The following is a 25702-nucleotide window of genomic DNA, read 5'->3' on the forward strand; positions in this document are numbered from 1 at the left end:
GCATGACAAAAAATTACAGATACAATGAATGCATGATAGTTATGACTAATGTGGTACAATTATGACTCTTGCATGATGTTTAAAGCTAATGTGTAATGTTGCTTGAAAAAATTTCCTACCTAGGGATGAGTAACATCATTTTATTAATGAGTTTAGGAGATATGAAATGAAATCAGGTGGGGGAAATGATATTGTGCATCTGCATGTGGTCGAGCTAGGGTTTCATGGCCCTAGCTCGAGGGTGGCGTTGTTGCTGGTACGACAGGGGAGGGCTATGCAGGGTGTCAGGGGTCTAGTAGGGTCGCAAGTGTTGGGCTGGGAGCGGCAGTGGGTGTGGGGGTGTTGCGGGGGTTGTTGGGTGGGGCTGAGGCTGCGCGGGGGTGGAGCTTTGGTAGCATGGGGGTGGCATTTCAGTGGTGCACGGGTGGGGTTTAGGTGGCTTGCAGGTGGGGCTCCGACTGGGGGTGGCACGAGGGTCTCTCGTGAGCTTGGGGTGCCGACTGGCTCTGTCCTACGGTGGTGCTCGGGCAAGGTGGTGTCTCAGGCTCCGAGCCTCTTTGAACAACCCTTTGGGGGGTGGTTTTCTAGGCATCCTCTTTTTATTTTTACGCTCCGATGTTGAGTTTTGGTGGTGAGGCCTCACAGGTTGCTCTAGCCTTGGATTTTCGTGTTGCGGTGGGCTCAAAACCCCCACCTCAGAGTATGAAGACCTTTAACAATAATCTGTATGCATCAGATTCAGGGTTTCAGAGTGGTGCCAACTCTCACTTGATGAAGATTAATGGTTGTCTGGAGAGATGTAGCGAGCGGCCGAAGTTGGTTATTCCTCCAGAGATGATAGCGAAAGATATTGATTATTTTTCAAAACACTCGTTATACTACAAGTTTTTGGGAATGAGGGTTTCCTTGCAATTTTTGGAAAATTGGGTGCGGCAGACTTGGGCACCGGAAGGGGAAATGGAGATCATGCTATTGGCCAATAACTACTTCATGGTTACTTTGAATTACATGGAGGATCGCAATAGGGTCTTTGAAGGGGGCCCGTACTTTTACAACTAGGTGGGATTGTTCATCAAGCCTTGGCATGCAGGGTTTAATCCTTCTGAGGAGCTCCCAAATAGGGTTCCAGTGTGGGTTTGGTTACCACATTTTTCAGTGGTATGCCATCAGGAGGATGTGCTCCAGATGCTTTCTGCTCTACTTGGGAGGCCTACAGGTTCATCAACACAAACCCTGGGGAGAAAGGTAATGACCTTTGCGCGTATCTGTGTTGAAATTGATCTTAGTAAACCCTTGCCAGATGCTATAGATATGTGCGCAGGCTCTTATTCTTGGGTTCAATAGTTAGATTATGAGACTCTACCTTTCTGATGTTGTCTATGTCATGAGTATGGTCATTTATAGCATAAGTGTCCTAGATATAAGCCGACAGTGCGCCAACCTCAGCAGTTAGACCCAAGCCTAGATAGGGCTAAGAAGGGGAAAGTTTCCATGTCGGTCGAGGGTGAGGGTGTTGATGTGTTTGTCTCAGTTAAGACAAAGAACAAGAACCGAGGATAAAAGAGGCCCTTACAGGAGTGACAGGAGGGGGATTCCTTCAACAGATTTGAAGTCTTGGATGACCTTAGCCATCAGGAAGTAAATCTGGGGTTTACCCCTTTGGATCGAGGTGCTTTAGGGGGGGCCCTAGAAAGAGTAATTGAGAACTCTACCCAGGCCTTGCTTGTGGTTGGAAGTCAGCAGATGGAGATGGATCAGCCAGTAGGAGCCTAGTTGGAAATCATTCTAGGCTTTGAGGTGAACTCGGTTGAGGGGGAGGGGTCTCCGATAGCTCTGAAAATGGAACCGGCTGGGGTTAGAAGTAATAAGCCCTCTGTTCACCTAGGTTTGCATCAGAAAGATATAAAGAAAAGTGCTTCAGAGAAGAGTTAAAAGGTGGGCAGAAAGAAAGATTTGGAGAAGATCAAATTGATGGGGGAGAACTTGGTTGAGTCAGGGTCAGTGAAGACTTTGGATTCTCACTTTTCCAATCCTCCTAAATGATTGTGTTTTCTTGGAATGTGAGGGGCTTGAACAGTGGCCCTAGACAAAAAGTTGTTCAGGAGTTGATTAGGAATCATTCTCCTGATGTCCTATTCTTGCAAGAAACTAAACTTTCAGTGGAGAGTATGATGGGTCTGGTGCCAAAGTTGTGGGGGCGAATGAGTGTCAGTGTGTTGGGGCAGCTAGTTCTTTTGGAGGGGTGGCCTGTCTTTGGAACCCATTAAGATTTTGCCCTGTTTGGTGGGTTGCCTCCAGATCTTCAGTTTTCGGGGTTATATCTAGTCTTGAGACTGGAGAACTAATCTTATTTTCTAACATCTATGCCCCTACTGATTTTTAGGGCAAGCAAAACTTATGGTCCCATATTTCAGGTGTGCGAAGATTGGCCCTTTTTCACCCTTGGATTATGGCAGGAGATTTTAATGCAATCCTCGAGCTGAGTGAGAAGAAGGGGGGGGATTATGAGGTTGGAACCCTCTTCCTACCTTTTTTCTGGATAGTATATCCTTGTTGCACCTCGTTGACATTAAGCCTAGCAATGGGCTGTTCACTTGGAACAATAGGAGGTTGGGAGAGTATTGGATTGTAGAGAGGTTGGATCATTTTTTGGTCTCTAATTTTTGGTTTGGGGGGGGGGGGGTGGTCCACAAGTTCTAAGATTCTGGACTGAAGAGGGTCAAATCATTGACCCATCAAGCTAGTGTCTTCTTCGGCTTAGGTAGCTCACTCACCTTCTTTCAAATTCCAACTCATGTGGCTTCGGGATCCTCCTTTTCAGGTTCTTGTAGCGAAGTGGTAGAGGAAAGGGAGGCCGGCTTTTGGCACAACTATGTACTCTTTTGCCAAGCAACTGCAATTTGTTAAGTTTCAGCTTAAACAATGGAACCGACAGAGATTCGGGAACATTTTTCATGCTAAGAAAGCTGCTCAAAGTGTGCTGAATGGGATCACCAGTGAAATCAGAGAGCATGGGTTGTCTGAAGAATTGCTTAGAGAGGAGGACAGGGCTATCAAGGTGGTTGAGGAATGGGAGCTTAGGGAAGAAATATATTGGAAGTAGAGAGCTCGTATTGATTGGCTGAAGGAGGGGGACAAGAACACTGCTTTCTTCTTCAACTCAGTGAAAGCAAGAAGACATGGAAATTCCATCCTTGTTCTAATTAATGATAGAGGTGATCAGTGCCTATCCTTGCAGGAGATTTCAAGGGAGTCGCTTCATTTTTTCCAGACCCTCTTCAGGGAGAATTCGCAGGGAGAATTGGAGGCGGAGAATCAGGTTCTTGCTTGCATTCCCTCTCTAGTCACAGGGGAGATGAATGAGAAGCTTTTGTGTCCTATTTTGTTGGAAGAGCTGTAAAGGATTGTCTTTCACATGAGGAAAGAAAAAGCCCCTGGACCGGATGGGTTCCCGGTTGAATTCTTTCAAGAGTTCTAGGATATTATCAAATTAGATTTATTGGATGTAGTCCAGGAGTCTCAAAGGAATAAGCAGATGCTTAGGGCGTTGAATGCAACGTTCATTTCTGTAATCCCCAAATGTGAGGGGGCTAACCGGTTAGGCCAATTCCGCCCTATCTCTCTCAGTAATGTGATTTATAAGATCATCTCCAAGCTAATAACAGATAGATTGGAGAAGTGCCTGGGGAATGTTATCTCTGAGAAGTAGAGTGGTTTTGTGGAAGGGCGACAAATTTTGGATGGGGTGGTCATTTCTACGAAGACCATTCATTCTATGGCGTCATCCAAGGACAAAGCTATGTTTATCAAGCTGGATATGGCTAAGGCGTATGATAGAGTTCGGTGGTCCTTCCTTCAGAAGATCCTCATGGCTTTTGGTTTTGCAGATGAGTGGGTCTAGTGGGTTATGAGTTGTGTCACATCTCCTTCTTTCTCGGTGCTTATTAATGGTGACCATACAGAGTTGTTTGGTGCTTCTAGGGGCCTTCGCCAAGGGGACCCCCTCTCCCCCTATTTATTCATTCTTCTGGCTGAGGGTCTGGGAAGGCTAATCAAGCATAATGTGGGGCTAGGTATTATTCAGGGATGGAAATGGGGTAATGACTTGCAGCCGCAATCTCATTTGCAGTTTGTGGATGACATGACCCTTATGGGGCTTGCTCAAGTTAAGGAAGCTACTAATCTGTGTAAGGTCTTGGATATTTATCTTGCGGCCTCAAACCAGTTGATCAGTGAGGATAAATCTTCAATCCTATTTTTCAACACTCCTGAAGCTATTCAAAGAAGGATTGCCCTTATCTTGAGATTCCAAGTTGGTGCTTCTCCCCTGATTTATTTAGGTATTCCTTTTTCTCCTGACAACCCTCGTAGGGTGACCTGGCAGGGTATCTTGGACAAATTTCGCATGAAGGTTGAACATTGGACTCATAGATGGCTATCCTTCGCTGGAAGGGTTCAACTGATTCAGTCAGTGGTTCAGGCTCTTCTGATCTACTGATGTATGCTTCATGTGGCTCCTAAGTGGTTCCTGAAGGGATTGGATTCTCTAGCTAGGCAATTCTTATAGGCAGGCAATCTTTCCTCTTCCAAATGGAGTCTGGTCAATTGGGACTTGGTGTGTAGCCCAAAATAGTCGAGGGGGCTTGATTTAAGGCAGTATGTTCTTTTTGGGGAAGTGCTGGTGGCTAAACTTTACTGGAGGTGGTGTGTTGAGCAGGATCGAGGCTGGGCTAGGATTCTGGCCAACAAATATATGCAGAGGATCTCGATGGAGGAAATCCCTAGATATGCACTGGAGGGAAAGGGCTCTTCGATCTAGTATACTCTCAAGAGGGGGGCCTCTCTCATTAAGGATGAACTTTTTTGGATATGCAGAAGGGGGGAAGAGGTCCTTTTCTGGAACGACTCTTGGGATGGATATCCTCCCATCCTGGACCAGTTACCTAACCTTGGGAATCTGTGCCAGAAATTTTTGGAGGCGGGATGGTCAAGGGTGAGTGACTTTAAGGTTTCTTATAGGTGTGGTCAGCTGGAGATGGTGTGGTGGAAGGTTCCTAATGAGTGGCCGGTTGTTGAGATGGAGGAAGAGTGTGCTGAGTTGCAGGGCATTTTGGTAAGTAGACATTGTAGCTCCCTCAAGAGTAGGGATGGACTTGCTTGGCTTCCAAATCCTAAAGGCATTTTTACTGTGGCTAGTGGATACCGGAAATTGTTGAACTGAAGACTTGAGGGAAGAGAGGTGATCTGGTGGAAATATGTGTGGAATAATTTTTCTTGGCTGAAGTGTAATTGCTTCGCTTGGACTTTGGCTTTGAATAGATGTCTAACTTGGGACAATATCTGCAAGCGGGGATGTTTGGGACCCTCTATCTATGCTTTGTGTGGTTATGGGGAAGAAGATTCCTCACACCTATTCTTTAGATGCCCTTTCTCCCAGCTTATTTGGCATTATTGGTGGGGGGTATGGAAGCATCCTTGTGTCCATGCAGATTCTCTGGTAGAGTTCTGGAACAGTTTGGGCAGACCTCCTATCTTGTCCCCCTTCCTCCAGACTGTCTGGTATATTGGGCCCATCTTCATTCTGTGGCAGATCTGGCTCGAGAGAAAGAGGAGGATCTTTCGTGAGGACAGATTGTTTGTTCAACAAGTTTGGAATAGGATCATTGCTATGATCTGGGAGACAATGGAAGCTAAATGTGAGGTGAATTTTCCATTGAGTAGAGACGAGGCAGATATGGTGAGTAGGCTTGGCCTGTAGGAGTTGTCTCTTGTTTCAGCTTGTGTCAAGAGAGGTAGACAGGCTATGAAGAAGGTGCAAAGGGTGGGAAGGTGGATTCCCCCCCTGGAAGGGATTTTCAAGATTAACACTGATGGCTCATCAAGGGGGAACCCAGGCCCGGTTGGAGTTGGTGGTGTTGGCAGGAACAACAGAGGGGAGGTTGTTTTCCTCTTTTCGGTGCATAAAGGGTGGGAGTCTAATAACATTATGGAGGGATTTGCGATTCTCTATGCCCTAGAGAGGGCTTGGGAGTTGGGTCGAACGAAGGTGATTTGTGAATCAGATTCACAAATGGTTGTTAACTTGTTGAATGATCAGAAGGTTAGCGAGATTCAGTGGCAGCTGGTTGGGATTGTCCAACAGATTCTCCAAATTAGTACTTTAATGGAATAGGTGTCTTTCATCCACATCCCTCGTGAATGGAATAGAGCAGCTGATTGCTTGGCCAAGTGGGCTTCCGATCATGATAGTAATTGGAAAGTTGAAGGTTGGGAGCATCTCTCCGGGGATTATAGTCAGGACTTGCAAAAGATTCTTACTGAGGACATGGATGGTTATGAAGTTGGATAAAATGGGGTTGGATTTGTGGCTTCTGTCTGGGGCCTCAGAGCTCCAACTTTGTCTGTAATTCTTCTGTTTAAATTTCAATAAAGTTTTTACCCCTTTTATTCGAAAAAAGCTAATGCGTAATGAAATGAACTCTTGCGTAACAATAAACAGTTATGCATAAAGAAATGAGCGAATGCAGCATGTTTAATACATATGCATAACACTTACGATGCATGCATAGCATTTAGAACATTTGTGGTACAGTTAACACTAATGCATAAAAATTGACAAGCGATTGCGTGACACAATGCAAAAATTGATCATGAATTTTTTTTTGGAAAATAGCATAAAACAGGCATAAATCAAGAAAAAAATTGGAAAAATACCATGCTGCTAGTCCCTAGAGGTCTCTGATATGAACGTACTCGGTCAGACAGGTGCAATCGAGCTCTATAATTAGCCATGATGATCAAATACTCAGAAAAAAGCAAACAAATTGCAGAGAAAACCAAGGAATTACCAAATTGCAAATGAGCAAATGAAAACGTAAAAATCTCTATTTATAGCTCAAAATTAGGGTTTTTTGACACCTCGACGCTCATGGTCCCCGCTAGCTTCAAACACCTTGTAGTCTACTCAAATGATCTCGAAATTGCATGAAATTTCACACGCTTGCTCGTTAAACTGATATCGAAAACATGGTCTCAATTTTGGAATTTTTCGACCACCTTTTCTGAGGGGGCATATTTACACTATACAACAGTACCGAAGCATACTAGGGCAAAATATTTCGTTTTCTTTGAAACAATGTCGTTCTGACTTTGTCTCAAAGAGGGGCAAATGTAGACACCTAAAAATGTCTCATTGATCATGTACTAATTATTCCTCTAATTGATTAAATAATTCTTTAATTATTTAATTAAGTTAATTAATCTCATTCTTCTAATTTCATATTTCCTCATAATCTTACTAATTATTCTATTTTCTTATTCTATCATCATTTAATCATTTTAATCATTTCCTAAATATTAATTAAATATTTATTATTTAATTAATTCTGATTAATTCCCCAATTTAAATAATCTTTATTATTTAAATAAATTACTAATTATTCAATTTCTATCTCTAATCATCATTCAATCATTAACCCTCTTCTAAATATTAATTAAATATTAATTATTTAATTAATTATGATTTAATCCTTCAAATTAAATAATCTTTATTATTTAATTAAATTCTATTTCTAAAATAATTAAATAGTTTCTATAAATTATTTAATTAACTATTTAATTCTTCTAGTTCTTCAAATTCCAATTTTATTTAACTCCTTATTTCTTTTAATTTCTTCCAAATTCAAATACATGTGCATGATTTCAAAAATCAAATTGAAAATCAAAGTCAAGTTCTAAATATATTCAAATACTAAATTGAATTAAAATAAATTCAATTATTTGAATAAATATCATGCAAAGATTAAATTGATAATCTAAATCTAAATGCAAGCACATGCTAAATTAATTAATCCAATCAATTAATTAATTCAATCATTTATCTCTCCAATCTCTATTTCCATCTTTTAGTTAGCTTTTTCTAAATTAAGCTTTCTGTGTCATCTTCTTTATTTCCACCAATCATTCTTTTTCTTCCTTCAATCAATTTTTTCTCAATCAGTTGACTCAATTAATCTATTCCATCTATTGAGTTCCACTCTTACAATCAACAGTTCAACTATCAATTTTCATGTGAGCTCACCTGAGTTCCACCTCTTAATCAATCTGTTCCACCTTTCAATCAATCTTCTCCAATTTTCTATAAATTAAGCATCCAATCTCCATTTTCAATAATCATGAACTTTGAATCTTTGTGTCACTTGCAGGTTACCAACGTAATATCTGAGAGCCATCATACCGCAGAGAGGAGAAGAGCAATGGAAGCAAAACGCGATCTTGGGATAGGGAGTTTTTGATTTCATTTGATTATTTTAATTCCTATTTGCTTGATTGTGTTATTCCATTGTCTTATTTGTTAAATCCTTTCGTTAGAAGGGATTCGTGATTTCCCTTTTGCTTCTAATTGATTACTTGAATAAGATGAATTTTACATGTACACAATTACTAATCAATTTTTGAGTTTTGTAGGCACTTTTTCGTTTGTCCAAGGTCAAAAATTAAACTACTAATCCTGTTTTCTTGTAGCGCGCATGCCAAAGGCTCATTTTTCCCACTAGTTTAGTTTCATTTTGTGCTTTCTAGATAAAAAACCTTATTCATGTGTGACTAAAATAAACCATTTTCTTTTGTGTCTTGTGCGCTTGTACACTTCATGTTGAGTGGACCCACCATTGCACTCTAGTATCCTCTCCCCTCACCTTCATAGATCTTGGGTGTAAGAGAATGAGTGATCAACAACACTCTTTTTATTTTAGTAGTTGAGGGGTATTTATTGATTGGGCATTTCATCACCCCACAAGGGTATCTCGAATTGGGACACGTCGAGGATATTGATTCTCCCGACGCAATCTCGAGTGGGTTTTTCGAGCCGCTATATAAATAAGTTGGTTAGGCTGCTGGAGTACTAAGTGAATTCGATGTATGTGGGGGCCTTCCCTGCACAGATAAGCTCAGTTAGAGCCTTAAGTGGCTTGCTTTGAGAATCCATCGTTGGATTGGTGATCTCTCAGAAATTACACTAGACACCAGTTTTAGTAGCCAAAATCCTACATTTGATAGTGCAGGGGATGCAGATCGTACCCCAAAGTTACTCCTCATATATTTGGTCAAGATGAGACATAAATCTCCCATGTGATAGATCCTCAGATCTTTGGGGTAAGAGAATCTGGTATGCCTAAGAAGTGAGTGTCATGGAGTGGAGCCAATGCTACCAGAAACTCTATTTGTTCACCCGAGTGAGGTATTGCTTATGCAAGGGGCCTATCAAGTGGTTTCCACTTTCCAGCCTAAGTTGTGTTGTCTTCAAGTGTCTTCATTTGTGTTATACCCATAAAATTAATTTGAGCTATTCTAGGCCCCACATCACTTGCACACTCATCATTGAGTGGTACACTTGGTCAATGTGTTTTCTATGCTTGATGTTTTCTTGCCAAGAGTAGATTGACAAACAACTTCCTCACTTTCCACATTTGACAATCATTCCAAACCCCAATTATGCACTTGGATAAACAAGGTCCAAATCTAGTCCACCTCATTTCCACCTCATGTTCGATAAGCCTAAGTTATGCAAGCATCCCAAGAAGTCTATCTACTATCCAATTAAGAAGCAAAATCTCACCTAATCCCAACTCATTAGACATCAAAATTTTTGGTACACCAACCACAAACTCTTGCTCAAAAATAGAACCTTCTTGCACTGATATCATGATTTTACCCATGGTCATAGCAACGAGTTCGATGCTAGTGATGAACTAAGAACCCACACCCTACACAAAGGATCAAGATTATCTTTCAATACCAACTATTGTCAAAATTAGGGTGGTTGTATCCCCTCATATAATTTGTCATCCAAACCTATCACTTATTGAGTCATTTCCTTGTCAAGGATAACCTAGTCATCACTTTCTTCTAGTCATCACTATCACCTGAAGTAGAGGCCTCCTTACACCTAAGGACAAGTCCAAAAGGTTAGGGTCCGACCCTTCAAATGACAAAAATGAGCTTACAAGGAAGGACTCCACATCTTAGGGTTTTGAACTACTCTCCACTACTCAAGCCTGACACTTACTCAAGATGAGTAAATGGCTTCAAATTCTCTAACATGCCTCACCGGTGACTCCTTCTCTTAGGGGATTTGGAATTGGTCCATTCATGACTACTAAGGACTGTTCCAAGCATTGGTTTAGGGTTTTGTCTTCAAACCCTTATACCTCCTTTAGAAATCTACCCCCTAGGCTAGTAGCCCTATTTAGCGAGAGAATTGACCTTAAATCCAAAATATTCCACACACTCTAAAAAAATACTCACCATTCCAAATACCCTTTTGGGAGTTACACTCATCCCCAAAATGGGTTGGCAAGATCTGCAACCTAAGGGTCTGAACCCCTTAGAAGCCTAGAGACCTAATTAGTGCGAGTAGGCCTAATTTACAAAGCAACCCCCATTACCAGTATCCCAATTGAAAAACCAACTTTATGAGCATGTTGGGAATTGTGAATAACCTCTAATTCTAGGGTTGCATGCTTGGAGTCCACTGCTATCAGATTTTATGATGTCTGTCCTCAATTTGCTTAAGGTAGTCACATAGAGATGCCTACCTAGTTTTGCTTCTTTCTCCTCACAACCAAGTATCCCCTACAAAAACCCATGAAAATCCTATAATACATAGGCCAATCCTGCACTCCACCAAAGGAAGAAACTTCTAGTTGACTGGAATGCAAGATATGACCATTTTTGGCTAAAACCCTAGCCAAACCCTTACTTTCTGGGTTACAGTTAGAAAAATAGAGGGTTCTCACTATACATAAACAATCAAAGCCTAAGAACACCACCAAATCAAATCTATTTCATTCCTCCATCTGCTCCATGAATGGTGTGACTCAATCACTCCGTACAAGATCGTACAACTTCTGCAAACTCAAAATTTCGGGGAAAACTCAATCCTGTTTGTGTCTTATTGCTTCCAACTTCAAATCACATCACCCCACTTGGGAATCATGTCCACAAGGTTTATAGACCTCTCCAATGGTTTCCAACTGAATTTGGAAGAGCTTGGATCCATTGAGAGGCTTACATCAACCGCATATTGAAAAGTTGCACTTTTGCACTCAAAAGTTGCACTTTCAAAAGTTGCATTTTTGCATAAAAAGTTGTCAACCTCTCTAAGGTTGGGATCCACACACTTGGATCAACCAAACACCACTAAGACATGCTAAAAACCTATCAAACACAAAAACCAAACATTCTACTACCCCTATTGACCACATCGTCCCAATTGGCTTATCAAATTGCCTAATTAGTGACATGGGTTTACATGGTGGGGTCTTTATTGAATACATAAAACTTGCATAAATACAAGACACTAAAACAACCACTATGATCCTAGTCTTCATCCTCAGAGCCATGATTTTCTTGTTGAAGAGGTGCTCCTACACCATACTCCTCGGGAGAAGAGATGTCAAGCCCACTTGAGATCAGAGTTTGGAGGTCTGCACCATGGTTGGAAATTTGTTTATCTGTCATCCAAACTGCCTTAGAGTCTGGTTTGTCCTGCCAAGCCACTAAATACTCAATGTAATCCTTGTTCCTTGGCCTCTTTGTGATTCTAGTGTCTAGAATCTTGCTCAACTTTGGTGAATCATTCTTTGGAATATCATCATCTGCTGCAACCTGCATTGGTTCCTCCACTTCATTGCTATCACCTTTGAAAAGTGTAAGATCACACACACTGAAAATGGGTGACAATCCAAGATCAAGAGGAAGCTGGATTTCATAGGCATTTTGTCCACATTTCTTCAAAATCTGACATGATCCAATCTTCCTCTACATGAGCTTGGTGTGCTTACCTTTTGGGAGTCTCTCCTTCTTCAAATGTACCCATACCAAGTCCCCAACACTAAATTGCACATCCCTCTTTTTCTTATCAGCATAAGCTTTGTACTTCTCTGTAGATTGTTAAAGATGAGACCTCACTTGGTTATGTACCTCCTTGATGGCTGATGCAAAAGCCTCACCATCTCCAGTAAATGGGCTCTTCCTTGGGAAAATCCCTCAACTCTAATACACCCCTTGGGTGGATGCCATACTGTTGGGCCCATATAAAATTTCCATTACATATGTGTCCTTGTTTGAAGTAATGCCCGTCTAATCCGTTGGTCAAGCCATTTGCTTAATTTTCCTCATGTAACTCGGCCATTGTTAAGTTTCACTGCGTTGAACTTGAACCTTTTTGGTTCAAGGTTCAAAGTTCAATGGGCCTTGTTTTGAATGTTTTTCCTTCCGCAAGGTTTTAAGTCTTTGCTAGTCCTTGTCAGCATTTTACATTCTTTGAACCTTGAACTTGAACCTTTTTGGTTCAAAGTTCAAAGTTCAAGATTTGTCATGTTAATTTTGTGTCATGATTATTTTGCAATATTTAGAGTCCGTGTCTAGGTTTCTTGGAAGACATGTGACTTGGTGCGAGGTGACGACATGGATTTTAAGATATGAATAACGACCGCAAAGGAGAGGAATATTCTTTCTCTAATGATTTGAAATCTGTCATTTATAGCAAGTATGTGTGAGGATTCGTAGTGTCAGAAGTGAAGTGATCTAGCATTTAAGGCATGCTCCGATACAATCATTCCAGAGTAAGGCCACACGAACGAAGAGTAAGGGAGACAGTTTATGGTAATAATGGGTAAGATTTTCTCGGCTTTAAAACTGAGTAGATGTCATGTCAAGATTATTATTTTCTTGGAAAGGTTTTGAGAAGAAGTTTTTGGAGCAGGAGAAATATACTGCGATAGGGGTTTGCAGAGGACAGAGGAAGGTATGTCCAACAACTTTCTAAATTGTTGTAGTTTGTTATAAAAGATTTGGGTATTTTGTTAGTTGTTTGTTTCCATTTCCACTTTCCTTCTTTGCCTAGGTTAATTGGAGAAAATCACGAGCTAAACATGAGGCCTACTTTGCCCAAATTAATGAGCTCGTCTTCCCTTGTAAGCTCTTTATCGGAATTAGGTGATATAGCATTAGTCCAACTGGATTTAGATGATTTTCTAGAAAGAGTCTGGAACCCAGCCACAAATCCTATGATGAGAGATGTTGCACAGAGCGGGTTATTAGAAGCGGCCACATTTCCTACAACTGCTTCTTGCCTTGAATTAGTTCTAGAATGTATGAATCACTATGACAAGGGTAATAGATGCATAAGAAAAAACAATGGTGAGGTTTTGTTATCCATTGATAGACAGACAGTAATGGCAGCCATGGGTATCCCACACCGGGAACCCTATGAAGATTGGACGATTGGAAAATCCTATGGAATTTTCTCTGAGAAAAAGCAGTATTACAGAACTATTATTGCGTGGAATTGGCTTCTGAAATTCCAGAAAGGAGGCTCAAGGCTATCGAGACTTGTAACCCGTGAACATTTAATTCCTGCAATCCGAGACTTGGTAATATTGTTGAGCAGAGTAAAGGGTAATTCCGACTCCTTCTATTGGGAGGACTGGATGTATTTATTCATCCAGGTCACTCTAGATAAAAATCGGTTCATTGACTGGGGAACTGTTATCGCGGAAAGGTCGCACGAAGGTTTGAGTAATTACCCTGGGATGTCAAACTTTCATATGTCTTCGTACATGTTATATATGCTTGCTTGTGTGAGAGAATGGTCTAGATTTTCCAAGGCAAAATGGGTTCAAGGCATAAGGATTTATGAGTATCATCCTAATTTGAATTTAAAAGGGCATGTTGATGATTATCTCTGCTGGAATGATATTTTTTCCAGGAGGTTGACCTTTGAATTACAAGGTAACTTGCATAGGAGGATGTCTGCAAAAGCCGTTGAACTTGTTAATATCTATGGCACTTTCTTTGCACAGTATAGTCACTTCACTTACCTAAGGGTTGGAGGATTTAAAGGTGAACCCTTTAGGCTACCTAGGTATGTTTTAGACTCCTGTATTTTGATCGAAGTTTTTAGGCAGCTTGCCTATGTTGCAAAGGATTATGGTGAGGACTCCGACACAAGTGGGATTTTCCGCATTGACTTAGGCCATTACAGTTGTAGGTCTGTCTTTGATGCGTTGAACCTTGAGCTAGAATTTAAGGGATTTCATTTGAAGACCTTTGTGAAAAGGGATAATTTTGATAGTAAAGGTTTCATCGCTCAATATGTGAAGAAGATGGTGCTTGATCAACATGTGTCTCAGTTGGAAGATTATTGGGAGGGTTTCCCGGATGAATTTGAAGTAAGGAAAAGGAGTTGGTCTAGGTTAACCTTGAAACAAATCCATGACATGAAATTGCCAATGGACACTTCAGGTGTCACCACTGATGATGAAGATATACTTGATTCTGAGTTTCTGAGACGGGTACATAATGAACCTCTTCCAGAGGTGGCTTGGAGTGAAAAGATGGAGGATAGTATTTAGACATGCACCTTCAACATAATTCGCAGGACAAAAAATTGGCTTAGGAGTTGCCGATTTCATCCGACAAGAACAACCAGTTCAAGAAGCAAAAGTGGGAAGAGGAATACCGCAAGCAAAACTTCTATTTTAACTAACATTCCTTTTTTTGTTGCATGAAAAAAGAAAGCAAGGATTAAAGAAGAGAAACTTGACATCGAGGTTTAGATTTCTATTAGTGGTCACATTACTAGGTCAAGGTTCAAGAAGAGTTTTCAGCTGCAGGCTCCCCATTTCATTCTTGATTTGGACATCGAGGAAGCACTGTGCGATATGGCATCCCCTATTTCTGATATAGATAAGGTTTCAACCGGCGTAGACACTACTTTCCAGGATCCAGGGACGCTTGATATCCAGTCTCATGCAGATAGTGCCACACTGCCACCCTCAACATGATTTCCACCCATGCCATCTAAGGAACTGATTGTGGCACCCAAGTGGTTAAGTGATTCAATCACCAGGAAAAGGAATGTGGTTCCTATTTCTATATCAATGGAGGATGCTGTGAGTAAATGTCTGGGAAAGTCTACAAAGCCCAAATGGTTAAAAATGAAGGCTATGATTGATTTTGATGAAAGCACGAAGCATTGGACTACAGACATTGCCAAACCCGCATTCGATAAAGATGTTGTTATTGCTTCAGAAGTAGACTATGCTATTGAACGAGTTGATTTGGGGGTCAAAACCAGAGCCATAGATGTGAAACATCTGGAGACTTTGACTAAACGAATTATCTCTCGTACTTGGAAATGAAAGAGACAAGGCTGAGTTAAAGCAAAATTTAATGCAAATGGCTCAGTATATTCATGCTCTGTAGAACAACCCATTACCGTTGTCTCAAATTTTGGGACCATTTATCCCAAAATCACCAAGTAATCAAAAATTCTTTGATGAGGTTCAACGAAACAAGATGATTGCTGAGGTTTTATGAGAATGGCTCACCTCGATCATGCATCAAGTGACCAATTACATAACAGATTTAGTCCAGATTTTCAAAGATGCTAATGAAGTCACCAAAGCATTGGATTCTGACTTAATCTCATGGCAGAAAGAGAAAACTAAATGGGCAGTGATTTCAAAATAGATGCACGATATTCAACGTTATGGTCTGATGATTTTTCTTGCTGAAAATCAAGTGCCAGGGTTAAATGAGAATGTAATGTTTATTTGCAAAGAGAGTATTGAGTGGCGCAACCAGATTATTGAATTGGGTCATAGTGAAACAGCCAATCTGCATGGCGAATTAACAACCTTAAGGGCGACCATGCAGAAGGATCTGCACTATGTGGATGTCCAATTGCTTAAAGAAGATAGAGAAACCCTAGAAGATACCATAGAGATGATTAACCAGTTTAGCAACCACATTAAACAAATCAAAGTGGAGAAATCCTTGGCTGTGGGAGATTTCACGAGGATTTCCAAAGTAGAATCGATGCTCACATTTTGTCTCGATCACTTGGACTCACACAGGGACAAAGTGCAGATTGTGAAGAGGAAGAAGGAGCTCTGGAAGCAAAGAGTAATTCACATCAGTTTGCCACACGTAACGGTAATTCATGAGTTTTTGAAGGTGCATCGAGAGTGGAGTGCGGCAAAGGTGGTGATGGTGTCTGTCCAAAATGCCAACCTGAGTGACCATACCCAGACCGAGCAGTTGGCATGACTAGCACTGTTGGCAGTTGTTTGCCAGCGAGTTTAGTCATTTCTTTATTTTGGTTATGTAGTTAGGGCAGTTTTCTATTAACTCTTCTGAGTTAATTTTACTTCAGTTAAAAACTATTGGTCTGGTGACCTATATATATGTTTTGTAATGACTTTGTAAAGGTTCACTAAGTTTTTGAAAAGACTATCTTTTAAATTAGCTAAAGACTTTGTGTATGTAGAAGGTGGATGATCATCAATGAATGAAAATCTTGTTAACAGTTCTCTTTGACTTCAAATTTGTGTGTTTGATATTTTGGAATTTGATTTATGTGAAAATCTGTTTCAAGGAAGGAGCCGTTATACTTTCTATGTGTGTAGAAAATTATTAGCGAATTTCATCTTTAAAGGCTTTTCATTTTGTTTTAGTGTACGTGTGAAGGCTATCGGCTTTATATAAAGAGTTATATATGAGTCAGTGCTTGTGTTCATTTTGTATTGACTGGTGAATGCAATTACCTTTTAGTGCTTTCTGGTGAAAAGCATTCTATTGATTGTGTGTAATTTGGAGCTGATTGAATATTTATTAAAGGGAGCTGTACCTTAATTCAGAGGTTAATCAATATAATGATTTTCCAACTGATTGGTACAAAATTTGTCTTTGTTTTCATGAGCCATAATGTACCAAGATTAAGTAAATAAAGAAAGACCAATCAGTTTACCAATAGATTTTTGGCGACTTTGCTGGGGAGGGAAAGAACAATTGATTTTAAAACAAGGTCGTCATTACAGTTATGCTTTGTTCTTCATAAATGGTATTGCCTCTTGAAGGGTATTTCCCTGTTTTGCAACCAAATTTAAATTGGGTACAAGAAGAGCAAAGTAACATTACCTCTGAGCTGGATACTCTAGCCTGGAGGCATAGAAGAATTCGAGTAGAATATGACAGAATAAGTTCTCTTCTTAGTGAAATAGAAAGGCAAGCGGATCAAGCTGTGTTAGTCTTTGAAAGGGTAGTTGTTCCTAGGGTTTTCTTTATTCACGTCCCTGATAATCAACTATAGTATCCTAGACATTTGTTACCCTGATTGTTCCACACTAGACTCCAGACTGTATACTAGATCCCAAAGAAGAGGGGGGGTTTCTGATCCCGTCTTTGAAGAACTGCAAAATTTAACTTACCAACCTACCTTCTCATCTCAACGAAGGGCAAGAAGTAGACCTCCATCCTCATTACCATCATCACCTGCGTCTCCAGTTTGCCAAGCTTTGGTCTTGCATGGTGTTTCCTTACCAATTTCATTTAACCCTACCCCTCTTAATATCATACTCCCAATGGCAGCCAATAACCCATAGGGGACAGCTGTAGGCCCGTTGAATTTAGGTTTGAACCTTAATCCCTTGCCAAAAGCTGCTAGAGATCATTTACCTAAATTTAGCGGGGATGGGACGGTCACTGTAGATGAGCACCTAAATGCTTTCAGTGTAGCCTGTGGAGTAATAGCGGTTCAACATGAAGATGTGGCTATCAGGCTGTTTATCTAGACATTGATAGGAGTGGCGACTGATTGGTTTTATCACTTGCTGAATAGTGTGATAAAGACCTGGCAAGCTTTGAAGCTAGATTTAAGGTAGCTGAAGACGAACACTCCCTCCTAGGTCAGTTATCCCAGTTGAAAAAGGAGCTTCCTGAATCCATGAGGGACTTCGTAGCAAGATTTGATAAGATCCTACACAAGATTTTGGTTAACCAAAAACCTTCAAATGATAATCTCAAATGTTTTTTATTAATTCTATGCCCTCTGAAATAAGTTTCTTGATTCGTAGGCAAAGGGTTGCAGATTTGAATGCTGCTAAAACTCTCACAGTTGAATTAGAGGATGATTTGATCACTGCGGGCAAATGGAAAAGAGAAGTACAAACATCTAATGCCCAACCAACTACTTCCTCAGATCCTGTTATCCAATGGTTAATGAATGATGTAATTGCCCTAAAGAGGCAGACTCCTAAAGCAAGTACTTCCTATTCCCAACCATATCAAGACATTCCTAGGAGATATCCTAATCAACAGGGAGGAGGTGGAGGAATACAATTACAACTACCCCCTATACAACAAAGACTTGCTATTGAAGCACCGCCCCTCAAGGCAAACTCTTGTGTGTTTCATTTAACTAACGAACATGATGGTTCTTTGTGTCTAGAGATGGTTCGTTTTTCCCAAATGATCAGTAAAGGATAAACAATCTTATAAGCTGATGAAGGAAGTTCCCAAGGTATGCCTGGCGACTCTGAAATTCATTTGAATATGTCTCCAACTCAGAAAGGGGAGGAAACATGTTGCTCTCTTTGTAAGATTCCTCATACGCAATTCTTACAAGAACTCAACAGAATTTGAAATCTCAAGATGTTGTAACACCAGTCCACAACACTGTGAAAGGAAAGGAAATTTTGACCCATCATGGAGGTAAATCAAAACTTGTTCAAGAGATTGATTCTTCGAGTTCTGATTCTTTTACTAACCCTTTTGATATCATTGAATTTTGCAAGACATCTTGTGTTCAGATTACTTTGGCTGAGTATTTGAAATTAAACCCCAAGGAGCTGGATAGATTGGTTGAATTTGTCAAAGGGAATGATGCCCATGCCTTAACAAGTGAAACCCAAACACCCATGAGTACTGATTCTCAAGCACATGATAATGTCAGTCCTGCTTTAGTAATCCCTGAAGGCTCATTAGAGACTATTCCTCTACAAGCCGATTTGCTTGAACCCAATTTTGAAAATAAACCAGAACCTTTCTACGTGTCCTTATATATTAATTGGCACAAGTTGAGTAATTGTATAATAGATTCAGGAGCATCTGATAATGTCATGCCCTCAGCCGTAGCAAAATTTTTAGGTTTAACCCTAACAAAGACCTTTGGCAAATGTTACTCCATGGACTCCAAGCAGGTTCCTTTATTAGGGCAAATTAAGGATGCGCAGGTCACTTTAGTAGCACACCCTGCCAAGAGAATCAAGTTGACAATCTTAGTGGCTGACATCCCTGCTAGTTATGGTATGTTGTTGAGCTGCACTTTTTGTAAAGACATGGGAGGGGAAATTAGGATGGATTGGTCTCAAGCGATGATTACAGTTGGAAAACAAAGAGTTGTTTTGTGCCCCGAAACAAAAGCTAAATACACAGTCTTTCCTTCAAATGACTCGAAAGCCCAGATTTTGTATCAAGATTGTGGCTTTGGTAATTACATGATATCAACTGATCCTCAAGACAAGAGTATGGTAATGGATTCAAATATGTCTGAAGAACTTTGGTTTATGGAATTTGATGGGAGTTGTTCATCTTCTAGATCGGGGGCCGGGGTTGTACTGATACCTCCTCAGGGCAAGGTCATTCCTTATTCTTTTAAATTGGAATTCCAAAACACAAATAATATGGCCGAATATGAGGCTATGTTATTAGGTCTGGCTGAAGTGAGGCGATTGCAAATCAAAATATTGAGGGTAAGAGGTGATGTTGAACTTATTGTTAAACAAGTGAGGGGTTTATTTGCGGTAAAAAATGAGAGGCTGAGACATTATAGGAATCATGTTTGGGATGAGATCAAAGCCTTCGATTCTTTTTCAATTGAAGCCATTCCTAGGGAGTTTAACTCGAAGGCTGATTCTTTGGCGGTATCTGCAGCCTTGCTGGTACCACACCCAGATTTCACAATCGACACTTATAGGGTTGAACTAGTTTATAGACCCAGTGTGCTTGATAATTTTGAATCCTGGCAGGTGTTTGAAAATGATAAATAGTTTCAGAACTTTCTACAATGTCCTGACATTTTTACATCCTTGTTTTATGAGGGATTAGAGGCTAGTTGTAAAGAGTCTTCTCCCAATACACTAGAAGAACTACATGATGGAATGTTGTAGTCAAAAGGAAATAAAATCCCAAAGGGTTTAGTTTCTCTTGAACGCCTTTTTGATAGGAAAGATGGATATGTTAAGCAAAAGGATAAAGAACCCCCAGTAATTCAAAGCTTTGGTGAGTATGAGCAAATTAACATTGGTACCAATGAGGATCCTAAATTTGTTAATTTGGGAAAATGCTGTTTTGAAGTGGAGAAAAGGAAGTTCGTTGATTTGTTGGTTGGTTTAAAGATGTTTTTGCATGGAGTTATGAAGATTTAAAGAATTTAAGAGATGGTAAGTTCCAACATCAAATTCCTTTGAAACCAGGTGCCAATCCTTTTCGGTAGAAGTTAAGGAATTTTAATCCGAAGGTAGAAGAAGCAATTTTTCATAAGGTTGACAAGATGTTGAAGGCTTGAATTATTTATCCTCTGCATCACTCTACCTGGATTGCAAACATAGTTCCTATTCTGAAGAAAAATGGCGAGATACGAATCTATGTTGATTTCGGATACTTAAACCAAGCAAGTTTGAAAGACAATTACCCCCCGCCTGCAATGGATCATATTTTACAAACTGTTTCACAGTCTGAGATGATGTCCATGCTGGACAGCTTCTCTAGGTATAATCAAATTAGTGTTGCGGAGCAGGATCAACACAAGATAGCCTTTATAACTCCCTGGGGTACCTTTGCATATAACAAAATGCCTTTTGGGTTGATTAATGCAGGGGCAACGTTTCAAAGGGTGATGGATCTTTCCTTCAGGCATTTGAGGGATAAGATTATTGTGGTGTATTTAGATGATTTGACTATTTTCTCTAGGAAAAGGAAGCATCATGTGCGGGATTTGAGAAAAGTTCTGGTGAGATGTAGGGAGCATGGGGTATCTTTAAATCCTAAAAAGTCTATTTTTGGTGTCACAAAAGGAAAACTTCTGGGACATATCATTTCACAGGAGGGGGTAAAGGTTGATCCATAGAGGGTAAAGGTGATACAACAACTCAATCTCCCCTCAAATAGAAATGGAGTAAGGTCCTTCTTTAGGCAGGTGAACTTCCTCAGACGTTTTATTCCTGATTTTGCTGAAACTACTAAATACATTGTAAATATGATGAGTGAAAAAGTAGCTTTTAGATGGAATGAAGCAGGTAGAAAATCTTTTGAAGAGATTAAAAGGGCCATTGCACATGCACCTACCCTAGTTAATCCAGACTTTAATAAAGACTTTATTATTTATTGTTACACATCTGAGCATACCATGTCTGGGATTTTGGTACAAAAGGGTGAGGATAATGAAGAGGTGCCAATTTCTTTCATGAGTATTCCCCTAAAGAAACATGAGTTAAAATACTCACAGATAGAGAAGTAGGCCTATGTGGTGGTAAAAGCTGTGAAGCAATTTGGGTATTACATACCTCATTCACATGCAACTGTTTTTGTTCCCAATTCATTAGTAAAAGCCATTTTAACTCAACAGGATGTTGGTATCAACAATAGAGCATCTTGGGTCTCCAAGATTCAAGAATTCAATTTGGACATCAAGCCCACTAAACTGGTTAGAGGACAGAGCCTTTGTAAATTGATAGCAGAGAATGAGTTTAAAGAAGAGGACAGTCTACCTTTAACCCTGTTTGTCAGCCATCAGGATTCTTGGTTCACCAATGTTGCATATTATCTTACGTATGGAGACTGTCCAGATCATCTTTCTCCTAGGGAAAAAAGAAATTTGAGGTTGAAAGTTGCGAAGTACGTCATCTCGAATAACATATTGTACAAGAAAGTCTTAGATGGTACTTTCCTCTGATGTGTGGATAAACTGCACCAAGAAGCTCTATTGAAAACTTTTCATAATGAAGCATGTGGGGGTCATATCTCCTCTATGGTTACTGCATACAAAATCCTGAGGAATTGTTACTATTGGCCGGGGATGTTCAGGGATGCATACACCTGGGTGGCAAGGTGTGAGAAGTGCAAGTTGTTTACAAGTAAACCCTAGTTGGCCGCCTTGCCTTTGAGATCTGTGGTAATTGAAGAACCTTTGAAATAGTGGGGATTAGATTTCATTGGTCCTTTGAACCCCATTTCCAGTGCGGGGAATACTCACATATTAACAACAACGGATTATTTCACTAAGTGGGTGGAAGCTATCCCTATTAAAAAAACCACTTCAGAGATTGTGTGTACGTTCCTTAAGGATAATATTCTTGTCAGGTTTGGAGTCCCTCAGAAGATAGTCACAGATAATGCATCAAATTTCTCTTCATCTGAGTTAAGTTTATTTTTCTATGACCATGGAATTTCCTTGGCACATGCTTCTGATTATTATCCACAGGGTAATAGTCAAGCAGAATCAAGTAACAAGAATTTGATCAACATCATGAGAAAGTTGGTTAGTGAGAATTATAGGGATTGGCATAAGAAGTTACACGAAGCACTATGGGCAGATCGAACCTCACCAAAACGGGCCATATGGATATCACCATTTGAGCTGGTATATGGCATTGGCGCACAACTCTCTCTTCCTGTAGAGTTAGCAGCTTCTAGGCTACAGACAGTGATAGAAGATGCATTTTTTCAGAGCTCTCTTGAAAAAAGAATTATGTACCTAACCAAGATTGAAGAAGAAAGGGAAAAGCTGGTTGACAAGATTATAGAACATTAGATGAGGGTTAAAAAGATTTTTTATCAGAAAGCAAGGCCCATAAAATTCATGAAAGGTGATCTGGTGTTATTATGGGATAAAAGGAGAGAGCCGAAAGGTTCTCATGGCAAATTTGAGTCACTATGGAAGGGACCTTATGCGATTCACGAGGTAAAGGGCCCCAATTCTTTTAAACTTGCTTACCAGGATGGCTTTGAACTACCCTTGTCCTATAATGGGCAGGACTTAAAACTGTATCAATTGTAAACAGGCATCCCCTGTCGGTTTGTACATACTTTTTTTTGTGTGTTGTGCTAGTTTAGGTGTGTCGGTTCTTGTTGTGAGTCGAACCTTGGTTAGTAATTTTGCAAAACCAGAGATTTTGAGGTTCATTGCTTGGTACTTTAAAGTCCCAATCCCCATGCAGAGCCACTATTGGGCCCATATAAAATTTCCATTCCATATGTGTCCTTGTTTGAAGTAATGCCCGTCTAATCCATTGGTCAAGCCATTTGCTTAATTTTCCTCATGTAACTCGGCCATTGTTAAGTTTCACTGCATTGAACTTGAACCTTGAACTTGAACCTTTTTGGTTCAGGGTTCAAAGTTCAACAGGCATTGTTTTGAATGTTTTTCCTTTCGCATGGTTTTAAGTCTTCACTAGTCCTTGTCGGCATTTTAAATTCTTTGAACCTTGAACTTGAACCTTTTTGGTTTAAATTTCAAAGTTCAAGATTTGTCATGTTAATTTTGTGTCGTGATTGTTTCGCAATATTCAGAGTTCATGTACAGGTTTCTTGGAAGACATGTGACTTGGCATGAGGTGACGACGCGGATTTTAAGATATGAATAATGGCCGTAGAGGAGAGGAATATTCTTTCTCTAATGATTTGAAATCTGTCATTTATAGCAAGTATGTGTGAGGATCCGTAGTGTCAGAAGTGAAGTGACCTAGCATTTAAGGCATGCTTCGATATAATCATTTCAGAGTAAGGCCACATGAATGAAGAGTAAGGGAGACAGTTTATGGTAATAATGGGTAAGATTTTCTCGGCTTTAAAACTGAGTAGATGTCACATTGAGATTATTATTTTCTCAGGAAGGTTTTGAGAAGGAGTTTTTGGAGCGGGAGAAATAGAATGCGATAGGGGTTTGCAGAGGATAAAGGAAGGTATGTCTAACAACTTTCTAAATTGTTGCAGTTTGTTTTAAAAGATCTGGGTATTTTGTTAGTTGTTTGTTTTCATTTCCACTTTCCTTCTTTGCCTGGGTTAATTGGAGAAAATCACAAGCTAAACATGACACCTACTTTGCCCAAATTAATGAGCTCATCTTCCCCTATAAGCTCTTTACCAGAATTAGGTGATACAACATTAGCCCAACTTGATTTAGATGATTTTCTAGAAAGAGTCTAGAACCCAACCGTAGATCCTATGATGAGAGATGTTGCACAGAGCGGGTTATTAGAAGCGGCCGCATTTCCTACAACTTCTTCTTGCCCTGAATTAGTTCTAGAATGTATGAATCACTATGACAAGGGTAATAGATGCATAAGGAAAAACAATGGTGAGGTTTTGTTATCCATTGATAGACAGACAGTAATGGCATCCATGGGTATCCCACACCGGGAACTCTATGAAGATTGGACAATTGGAAAATCGTATGGAATTTTCTCTGAGAAAAAGCGGTATTACAAAACTGTTATTGCACGGAATTGGCTTCTAAAATTCCAGAAAGGAGGCTCAAGGCTGTTGAGACCTCTAACCCATGAACATTTAATTCCCACAATCCGAGACTTGGTAATATTATTGAGCAGAGTAAAGGGTAATTCCCACTCCTTCTATTGGGAGGACTGGATGCATTTCTTCATCCAGGTCACTCTGGATAAAAATTGGTTCATTAACTGGGGAACTATTATCATGGAAAGGTTTGAGTAATTACCCTGGGATGTCAAACTTTCATATGTCTTCGTACCTGTTATATATACTTGCTTGTGTGAGAGAATGGTCTAGATTTTCCCATGCAAAATGGGTTCAAGGCATAAGGATTTAAGAGTATCATCCTAATTTGACTTTAAAAGGGCATGTTGATTATTATCTCCACTGGAATGATATTTTTGCTGAGAGGTTAACCTTTGAATTACAAGGTAACTTGCATAGGAGGATGTCTGCAGAAGCCGTTGAACTTGTTAATATCTATGGAAGTTTCTTTACACAGTTTAGTCACTTCACTTACCTAAGGGTTGGAGGATTTAAAGGTGAACCCTTTAGGCTACCCAGGTATGTTTCAGACTCCTGTAATTTGATCGAAGTTTCCAGGAAGCTTGCCTATGTCACAAAAGATTATGGTGAGGACTCCGACACAAGTGGTATTTTTCCAATTGACTTAGGCCATTACAACTATAGGTCTGTCTCTGATGCGCTGAACCTTAAGCTAGAATTTAAGAGATTTCATTTGAAGACCTTTGTGAAAAAGGATAATTTTGATAGTAAAGGTTTCATTGCTCAATATGTGAAGAAGATGGTGCCTGATCAACATGTGTCTCAGTTGGAAGATTATTGGGAGGGTTGCCCGGATGAATTTAAAGGAAAAGGAGTTGGTACAGGTTAACCTTGAAACAAATCCATGACATGAAATTGCCAATGGACACTTCAGGTGTCACCATTGATGATGAAGATATACTTGATTCTGAGTTTCTGAGATGGGTACATAATGAACCTCTTCCAGAGGTGTCTTGGAGTGAAAAGATGGAGGATAGTATTCAGACATGCACCTTCAATGTAATTCACAGGACAAAAAATTGGCTTAGGAGTTGCTGATTTCATCCGACAAGAACAACCAGTTCAAGAAGCAAAAGTGGGAAGAGGAATACCGCAAGCAAAACTTCTATTTTAACTAACATTCCTGTTTTTGTTGCATGAAAAAAGCAAGCAAGGATTAAAGAAGAGAAACTTGACACCGAGGTTGAGATTTCTATTAGTGGTCACATTACCAGGTCAAGGTCCAAGAAGAGTTTTCAGCTGCAGGCTCGCCATTTCATTCTTGATTTGGACGCAGAGGAAGCAC

The sequence above is a fragment of the Cryptomeria japonica genome, chromosome 9 (assembly GCF_030272615.1).
Source record: "Cryptomeria japonica chromosome 9, Sugi_1.0, whole genome shotgun sequence".
Lineage (NCBI taxonomy): Eukaryota > Viridiplantae > Streptophyta > Pinopsida > Cupressales > Cupressaceae > Cryptomeria > Cryptomeria japonica.